This window comes from Dasypus novemcinctus, chromosome 8, assembly GCF_030445035.2.
Source record: "Dasypus novemcinctus isolate mDasNov1 chromosome 8, mDasNov1.1.hap2, whole genome shotgun sequence".
NCBI classification, from domain to species: domain Eukaryota; kingdom Metazoa; phylum Chordata; class Mammalia; order Cingulata; family Dasypodidae; genus Dasypus; species Dasypus novemcinctus.
The window spans coordinates 96,413,607-96,423,466 of NC_080680.1; positions in this window are offsets into that span (position 1 = coordinate 96,413,607).

Below are 9,860 nucleotides of genomic sequence, written 5' to 3' on the forward strand. Positions count from 1 at the left end.
TTTTTGTGTGTGTGTGTGTGTGTGTGTGTGTATATATATATATGAATATTTAAACACACACATATACACTTAAAAATAAATATGAGATAACTTTCTTTGAAAGATTAAATATAATAAAGCTGCTATGAACATTAGGAACAAGTCTTAGAATGGGTAAGGGCTTGTGTTTCTCATGGTTATATACCTAAGGTTGATACAACTGGATCATATAGTAGTTAAATGATCAGTATTTTTAGAAACTGCCAGTGGATTTTTCAAAGATGCTGTATATTTTTTATTCCCAGCAGCAGTGTATGAGAATTCAAATACCTTCTAATCTTCACCAACACTTCACCTAGGCATGGACACTCTATTTAATTATAACCTTCTTATAGTGGTTATTGGTATCTTTCTAAGAAATCTTTGCTTAATACAGAACCTTAAATTTTTTCTGTTTTCCTCAATAGAATATCATACTGATGAATATGTATGTTCAATCTTTCGATATCATTTACTTGCAAAATATACTTCCCCACAGTGTTTAACTCATTCATCTAATTGAAACTCCCAGGATAACTCAGAAATGTAAATGAAATTATCCAGGAAAGATCTATGGAAGATCATTTTTTCCAAGGGCTTGGAACCCCTTGAATTGCAGAGAATAATAAGATTTAAAAAATTTTTGCATCCACAGAAACACTGACAGCAAGAATGAGAAGGGACAGAGAGAGGAAACAGGAAGGAAGAATGATCCCATAGCAGAAACATGGAAGGAAAGGTCTGCACTTGTAGGGACCTCCTTGGGCCAACAGATAGGGGCCACCACCATGGCATATGGAGATGGTGGGCACAGCCATGTGTTTCAGGAGAGCATGGCCACACCTGTGGTGCTCATAGCTGATGGGGATGCCACTCCAGCAGGCCCAAAGTACATAGCATCAAGTCACAGATTACACTCAGGCCGTGGAATCTAATGGGATTTTCCCTGCTGGATTTTGGATCCCTATTTTCCTTCCACCTTCTCCCTTCTATAATGAGAACATCTATCCTATCCCATTCCACTATTCTAGTTTGGAAGCATATAATAAGTTTTCTAGGTTTCACAGGTCCACTAATGGAAGGAAATTTTGACTTAAGATGGACTATACACAAAAATGATTTGGATGAATTTCTGATGTAGCATTGTTATTGACATGGCTTAAGTCTTCTGGGCTATTAGGAAGGGGTAAAAGTTGTTGGTTTTTTTTAATGGAATAACAACATGCTTTTTAGGGGTTCAGAGGTTAGATTGTTATGAATTGAATCATGAGCCCCACAAGGATATATTCAAGTCCTAAGCCCTGGTCTTGTGGATTTGAACCCATTTATAATTAAGATCTTTGAGGATGTTGTTAGTTAAAGTGAGGCCAACCTAAATCAGGGTGGGACTTAATCCAATGTGCTTGAAATACTTAATAGCAAGAAATTGTGCTCAGTGGAGGAGGAGCAGAAAGCCATGTGACAGTGGCAGATTGAGTTGTGGATTTCCAGCAAGCCACCACCAGTACAGGTTTTTTTTTAAAGTATATTCTACCAATACCTTACTTTTGGACTTCTAGAATCCAAAACTGTGAGACAATAACTTCCCATCACTCAAGCCAAACAGTCAGTAGTATTTTTTTCCCCAGCCCAGGCAAACTAAAAATGTATGACATACTGGTGTACTATTTATTCAATAAGTTGAATTAAATAAATTGAATTGATAGTGGAGCCTTGAAATATTTGACAATAATTGCAAATATGTCTACTTCTCCTTGTTATGCTGCCAGTTTTTTACTACATTTAGTGCTGTTACTTACTCTTGATTACTTGATACCTTTATCATTTTGAAATAACAGCCATCTTCATTGCAATTATTTTATTTTATATTAATGTACAGAATTCATATTTTTAAGTTAGAGTTAGCATGGTATTTCTCTCTCTATTCTTACATTTTTAAATTATCAGTGTCTGTATAATTAAAATGTATTTCTTCTCAGAATCATATAGTTGAGTCTTCTGTTTTTGTTACCTTTCTTTACACTGTGGGACACTCTGCCATGTATTTTAGGTGTTTTGATAATTTACATTTAATAATATTGATATGGATAAGTTTAAGTCTATCACTTTGAGGTTTTTTTTTTTTTGCATTTGCTCCATATATTCATTGTTTCTATTTTCCATTCATTTTTTTAAATTCATTTTTAAAAAATATTACATTAAAAAAATATGAGGTCCCCAATCACCACCATCGTCCCCACCCCACCAATACCCCCACAGCAACACTCTCCCCCATCATCATGACTCATCCATTGCATTTGGTGAGTATATCTCTGGGCATCGCTACACCTCATGGCCAATGGTCCACATCATAGCCCATACTCTGCCACGTTCCATCCAGTGGTCCATGGGAGGATCTACAATGTCTGGTAATTGTCCCTGCAGCACCACCCAGGAAAACTCCAAGTCCTGATAATGCCTCCACATCTCCTCTCTTCCTCCCATTCCCCATACCCAGCAGCCACCATGGCCATTTTTCCCACACCAATGCCACATTTTCTCAATTACTAACCACAATAGTTCATGAATAGAATACCAGTAAGTCTACTATAATCCTTACTGTATTCCTCCTTCTTGTGGACCTTGGATTGGTTGTGTCCATTCCACATCTATGTCAAGAGGGGGCTTAGATTCCACATGGATACTGGATGTAATCCTCCTGCTTTCAGTTGTAGGCACTCTAGGCTCCATGGTGTGGTGCTTGACATTCTTCAACTCCATGTTACCTGAGTGTAGGAGCTGAAGTCTGTTGAGGTTCAGGGCCTGGCTATCATATTGTCAGTCCAGAAATTCAAATCCCCTAGATATATCTTAAACCCCAGCTCCAACTACAATTCCAGTAAAGTAGCAGGAAAGGCTTGTGAAAAGAGATCACATCTGAGTCCAGCTCCATCATGCAGAAACACCAACTCCAAAGAAGGGCCAACTGACATGGCAGTGAACTCCATCTGCCATGACCATAAACCTGTGGATCTCTTTAGCCCTCAGAAGAACCAATACCTGGGGTTGTATCTACTTTATCTGTCTCTGAGACTCTGCTCAGGTGTGCGTAAGGGCAATCCTTCTGACAACCTCCAGACTCTTTTTTAGAGACTCATAGCCATATACACTCATTTGTCCTTTCCATTTCCCCCTCACTTTAGGTCAAACAGCATTTTTAACTCCTGTTATTATGTGTAGACAGGGATATTCTGCTGGTCTGCGTTGAACCTTTAATTCAAGGACATTTTCTAGTTACGTCATCAGCTGGTACTTGGTAGTGATCTCTCGGTGCCAGGGAGGCTCATCCCTGGGTGTCATGTCCCACGCTGGGGGGAAGGCATTGCATTTACGTGCTGAGTTTGGCTTCAAGACTGGCCACATTTGAGTAACACGGAAGCAGTCAGAAGGGAACTCCTAGGCACAGTGCTGCTCTAGGCCTTGTTCTTATTTCAGGTGTATAGTCTCACAAGCATAGTCATTAGTATCAGGGGCTCACTGTTGGACTCTCATTCCTTCCTGGTCCTTGCCGTTGCACCTGGGGGACTGCCGCTGCTCCCCTAGGGCCCCCCCGGCCAGGAACCCAGTACCCCCCCAGCTGTTGTTTTTGACTGTTTCCACTATGAGTATATCCAAACATTTCCATGCACCCTGGACACATGCCCTGTATAACACCCTGTCAACCATATATCGCCTGTCAATAACATCCCATACCAGTATTCCTCCGCTGCCACTGTTGAACCACTCTGTGATCCAAAACTTCCTGAAAAGTGAAGCCCAATATAATGTCAGGTTCCCTTACTAGTGAAATGGAATATAGTGATGAGTTTAAAGGTTAGCTATAGAATACATATTGATTTGGAAAAATTCTACATCCTATCTTTTTCTTTTCTTTTTTCCGAATTATTGAGGTTCTCTTCACAAGAGTCCTAGATCACAGTAATTCATATATACAATATACAGTACTCCCACATATCCAATATAAAACCTTTTCTCTTCCACAGCAATAATCTTTTAACTTATTCATATCATATTTACTGAAACTGATGTACAGATATTGAGACAATAGCTTTCAAACAAGGTAACATTTGTGTTTACATTGTGGTTTATACTTTAGGCTATACAGTTTTCTAAATTTTTAGTTATCCTATGTTTTACATTGTGATTTACATTATTAGTCCGTCAGCCCCTATATGTTTTTGGTGTAATATTACATGTTTTATATCCATCCTTGCATACACTTGTGAAACACTTCTATTGCCCTCACAGTTACGTTGGTTCCATCTATTCAATATCTATTTCCCCCTCCCCTTGGGGCCCACACTGACAGTCAATCTTCATTTCTTGAGGAGCCCTGTTCAGAGATACTTGCAACAGTGCTGAGGGCTTGACTTGCTCAACTGCCCTAATGCCCTGGGAGCCACCCTTTCTCTTGAGAGATACAGTTCCCTCTATTTGATGGCATTAGTCCTCCCCAGGATGTGGGTCTACCTTCACTCTCATTATATGGGTCTCTACCCACTGGTATAACCCACTCTGGCAAAATTCAGATATTCCCTAGGAGTCTGTCCTGCGTCAGATTATCCCCTTTGAGTATCTTAAACAGGTAACTTTCCTAATTATATTTTGAAAGGGTTTTCTCAGCATTATACTCTCAACCAACACCTGACAATCTCCTATGTTCATATGTTGCCCCACCCTCCCCCCAATTTCTTGGGCAATATTACCCATCCTCCCATCCCTAGACCCCTCAAACCCACAAAGCCCCACCCAAAAGTAACCCTATGCCCCCGTTTTATCTCTTCCTTGTACACATACTTACCTCCAGCTTATCATAGATTTCACCCATGATACATGCATACATCCTTCCTCTTACATCCTTCCTCTACCCCCTGATTTCCTGTAAGCCTATCTTCTAGTCTCTAGTTATCTGAGGCAGCTTGGTTTACTTATTTCATATCATTGAGGTCGTGTAGTATTTGTCCTTCAATGCCTGGGTTGCTTCACTCAACATAAGGTTCTCAAGATTCATCCATGTTATCACGTGTGTTTGTAGTGTATTTGTTCCTAAAGCCTAGTAGTATTCCATTGTATGTATATACCACATTTTATTGATCCACTCATCTGTTGATGGGCATTTGGGTTGAGTCCAACTTTTGGCGATAGTGAACAATGCTGCTATGAACATTGGTGTGCATATATCGGTTTGTGTCCTTGTTTTCAGTTCTGCTGGGTATATCTTCTTTGGAGAAGTGTCTGTTTAAATCTTTTTCCCATTTTTTAAATGGGTTGTTTATCTTTTTATTTGCAAGATATAGGAGTTCTCGGCTGTAAGAACAAACACACTACAAACACATGTGATAACATGGATGAATCTTGAGAATCTTATGTTGAGTGAAGCAACCCAGACATTGAAGGACAAATACTACATGACCTCAATGATATGAAATAACCAAGCTGCCCTAGATAGCAAGAGACTGAACGATAGGCTTACAGGAAATCGGAGGGTGGAGGAAGGATGTGAGCCGATGTCTGCAGGGGTGGTAAGTATGAACACAAAGAAGAGATAAAAGGGGGGCAAGGGGTTGCCTTTGGTTGGGGCTTTGCGGGTTTGAGGGTGGCTGGGGAGGGACGGATGGGTAACATTGCCCAAAAGTGGGGGGAGGGAGGGGTAGCATACGAACACAGGAGAGGGTCAGGTGTTGGTGGAGAGTAAAATGCCGAGAAAAATCATATCAAAATATAATAAAGAGGGTTACCTGAGGGGGCAAGATGGCGGCTGAGTGAACATCCCTGTTAGAATCTTCTGCAGGGAATCGGCTGGGCGGCGTTGGAGACTCTTTGGGACCGGATTGTTTCGGGATTTTTGCTGGTCCGGAGGTGTCTGGACATCGATTTGGAGGGAAGGTAACAGAGAGGATTCGTCTGTGAAATATACACGGAGATCCCAGCTACCTGTAGAGGATTCCCTTCTTGGGTAGGCGGAGACGAGGCATCTAGCCCCGCTCGGTGGGGCTGAGCCAGGCCGGGCCGCAGCGGCGGACGCCGGAGCCGGGCCTCGCTGCGCCGGTGGTGAGCGGGGCCGGGCGGGGCCGAGCCAGGCCGAGCCGGGCCGCGGTAGCGTTTGGAGCCGGGCGGGGCCGGTGCAGGCCCCGGCTGCGGGCCGCGGTAGCGCTTGGAGCCGGGCGGGGCCGGTGCAGGCCCCGGCTGCGGGCCGCGGTAGCGCTTGGAGCCGGGCGGGGCCGGTGCAGGCCCCGGCTGCGGGCCGCGGTAGCGCTTGGAGCCGGGCGGGGCCGGTGCAGGCCCCGGCTGCGGGCCGCGGTAGCGCTTGGAGCCGGGCGGGGCCGGTGCAGGCCCCGGCTGCGGGCCGCGGTAGCTCTTGGAGCCGGGCGGGGCCGGTGCAGGCCCCGGCTGCGGGCCGCGGTAGCGCTTGGAGCCGGGCGGGGCCGGTGCAGGCCCCGGCTGCGGGCCGCGGTAGCGTTTGGAGCCGGGCGGGCCCGGGTCAGGCCGCGGCGGGTACGGAGCCGGGCAGGGCCGGTCCAGGCCGCGGTGGCGGGAGGTGGACGCCGGAGCCGGCTGGGCCGCTGTAGCGAGCGGAGCTGGGCGGAGCCAGGCCAGGCCAAGGCGGCGTGAGGAGCCGGGCAGAGCCGGTCCAAGCCTCCGCGGCGGGCGGAGCCGGGCCTGCGGAGGGGTTTCTGTTTTTTTTTGTTTGTTTGTTTGTTTGTTTGTTTTTTGTTTTGTTTTGTTTTTTTTTTAAATTTTACTTAATTTTTTTTTTTTTTTTTTTTTTAGCATCTGCAGTACTGGGGAGTTCGTGGGCCCTGGGCGGCCTATTGGGGGTTTGTGGGAAGGGAGGTGCTTGCAGACCCATTTGGGCAGACAGACGGGGGGGTTTTAGGGCAAAGCGGGGGGAAGTTGTTGTTTTAGATAGTGTTGCAATTGTGACACGTGTGTACCTGTATCTCTCTTCTCCCTATCCATTCCCCACCGTTTGCCCATCCTCTTTTTCTTTCTTCCTTTCTTCTTGCCTTTCTTTTTTCTTTATTATAATTAGTTTGTTTTTTTTTTTTTCGGTTTTCTCTTTCCCTCTTGTCCCTCATCTTCCACTTATTTTTACTTTAATTCAAGTATACAATAGGTGCTACAGGGAACACCTCACATTTGCTGGGTTTTCCCATCCTCCACTGCCTCATTTCTGTGTGAACTGATTTAGGCTACCTACACTATCCCCCTTCCCCTGCATCTTGATATCCACTATCATCTACTGTCTCTCCTATATTCCACCCCCCACCTCCCGTTCTTTGATCCACAAAGTGTCTAACTCTTAATTTCTAATACCTTTGTTCTGTTTTCTGTCTATTATCCACTCTTGAAACTATTACCTTTCTTTTCTTTTTCCCTCTCTCATGAAAACAATAGCTGTGTAGTTCATACCATATTCCTCCCAAATTCAGTCATCAACTTCATAAAAGGTACTCTACCTACAGCTATAACTCTATACAATCTACATGAATCTAACCTCCATCCTTCCAGATCTCATATTCCTGCTTTATTAACATACATCACCAATACAACTTTACACTTTTCCCTTGCTTACACAATTGCCTTTCCCCAACACTAATACTTTCCTCTAAAGTGAACTTAACCAACAACAAGTAACTAGAATAAGAAGAAAAAAGTGACAAAGAGAAGATATAACACCTGTGCAAAAATAACAACTAATTAACCTCCAAGAGCAGACAAAGAAGCTAAGGAACTGATTAAATTCGTCAAAATAAAGAGATGACCAGAAAGCAACAAATATCTATGAACCAAACCAATAATCAGGAAAACATGGCTGAATCCAATCAACAAACCACTAATCACGAAGGGGAGCAAAACTTGGCACAAGCAATGAAAGATCTCAGAACATTTATCACCGACAAATTTGATGCAGTAATGAAAGAGGTTAACAACATGAAGACATCACTTGGAGGGGAAATTGCAGACATACGCAAAAACATAACAGATATGATGGGAATGAACACCACAGTTCAAGAAATCAAAAATACACTTGCAGCAAATATCAGCAGACTAGAAGAGACAGAGCAGAGAATTAGTGATGTGGAAGACAGTACATCAGAAATCAAACAGATAGTAGAAGGGGTCAATAAGAAGATAGAAAAAATCCAATTAGGATTTAGGGACCTGAATGACAATGCAAAACGCTCAAACATACGTATTATAGGCATTCCAGAAGGTGAAGAGAAGGGAAAGGGGTCAGAAAGAGTGTTGCAGGAAATAATGGCTGAAAACTTCCCAAATCTACTGAAAGAGACAGATGTACATATCCAAGAAGCACAGCGCACTCCACAAGTCATAAACCCCAACAGGCCCACCCCAAGACATATACTTGTCAAATTATCCAATGCTCAAGACAAAGAGAAAATCCTAAAAGCAGCAAGAGAAAAGAAAACCATCACATACAAGGGAAGCTCAATTAGATTAAGTGCTGATTTCTCTTCTGAAACCATGGAGGCAAGAAGACAGTGGTATGATATAGTCAAGGTACTAAAGGAAAAAAATTTCCAACCAAGAATACTCTATCCAGCTAAACTAGCATTCAAACATGATGGAGAGTTCAAAATATTCGCAGACAAACAGAAACTGAAAGAGTATACCAACAAGAAACCTCCCCTTCAAGAAATTCTAAAGGGAGTTCTGCAGGAGGAAAGAAAAAAACAGGAAAGGCAAAGTTGGAGGAGAGTATAAGACCAACAACAACAACAAAAAAGACAAAAAAAAATATACAAACAAAATATGACAAACACAAATCCAATCAAAATATGGCTAACACAAATAATTCCTTGATAGTAATAACACTGAATGTCAATGGATTAAACTCACCTATCAAAAGATTCAGACTGGGACACTGGATAAGGAAATATGACCCATCCATATGCTGTCTACAAGAGACACATCTTAGACCCAGAGACGCATGGAGATTGAAAGTGAAAGGCTGGAAAACAATCATACAAGCTAACAATAACCAAAAAAAGGCAGGAGTAGCTATATTAATATCAGACAAAATAGACTTTAAATGTGAAACAATTGTGAGAGACAAAGAAGGATACTACATTTTAGTCAAAGGGAAAATCTGTCAAGAAGATCGAACAATCATAAATATCTATGCCCCTAACAAGGGTGCCTCTAAATACGTCAGGCAAACGCTGGAAAAACTAAGTGAAAGAATAGATACATCTACAATTATAGTGGGGGATTTTAATACACCACTATCAACTCTGGACAGAACATCTCAAAAGAGAATCACCAAAGAAACAAAACATCTGAATAGTATATTAGAGGAGCTCGATCTAATAGACATATATAGATCGCTACACCCAAACACAGCAGGATATACATTTTTCTCAAGCGCACATGGATCATTCTCCAAGATAGATCATATGCTAGGCCACAAAGAAAGGCTGAACGAATTCAGAAAGATTGAAATCATACAAAACATTATCTCTGACCACAATGGAGTCAAGCTGGAGATTTGCAAGGGAAAGAAGCCCAGATTTCACACCATGATTTGGAAATTAAACAACACACTCTTAGAAAAACAGTGGGTCAAAGAGGAAATCTCAAAAGAAATCAATGACTACCTTGAAACAAATGATAATGATAACACAACATACCAAAATTTATGGGATGCAGCAAAAGCAGTACTGAGAGGGAAGTTTATAGCCATAAATTCATATATCAAAAAAGAAGAAAGAGCAAAAATTGAAGAACTAACTGCACATTTGAAGGAATTAGAAAAACAACAACAAAGTAACCCAACA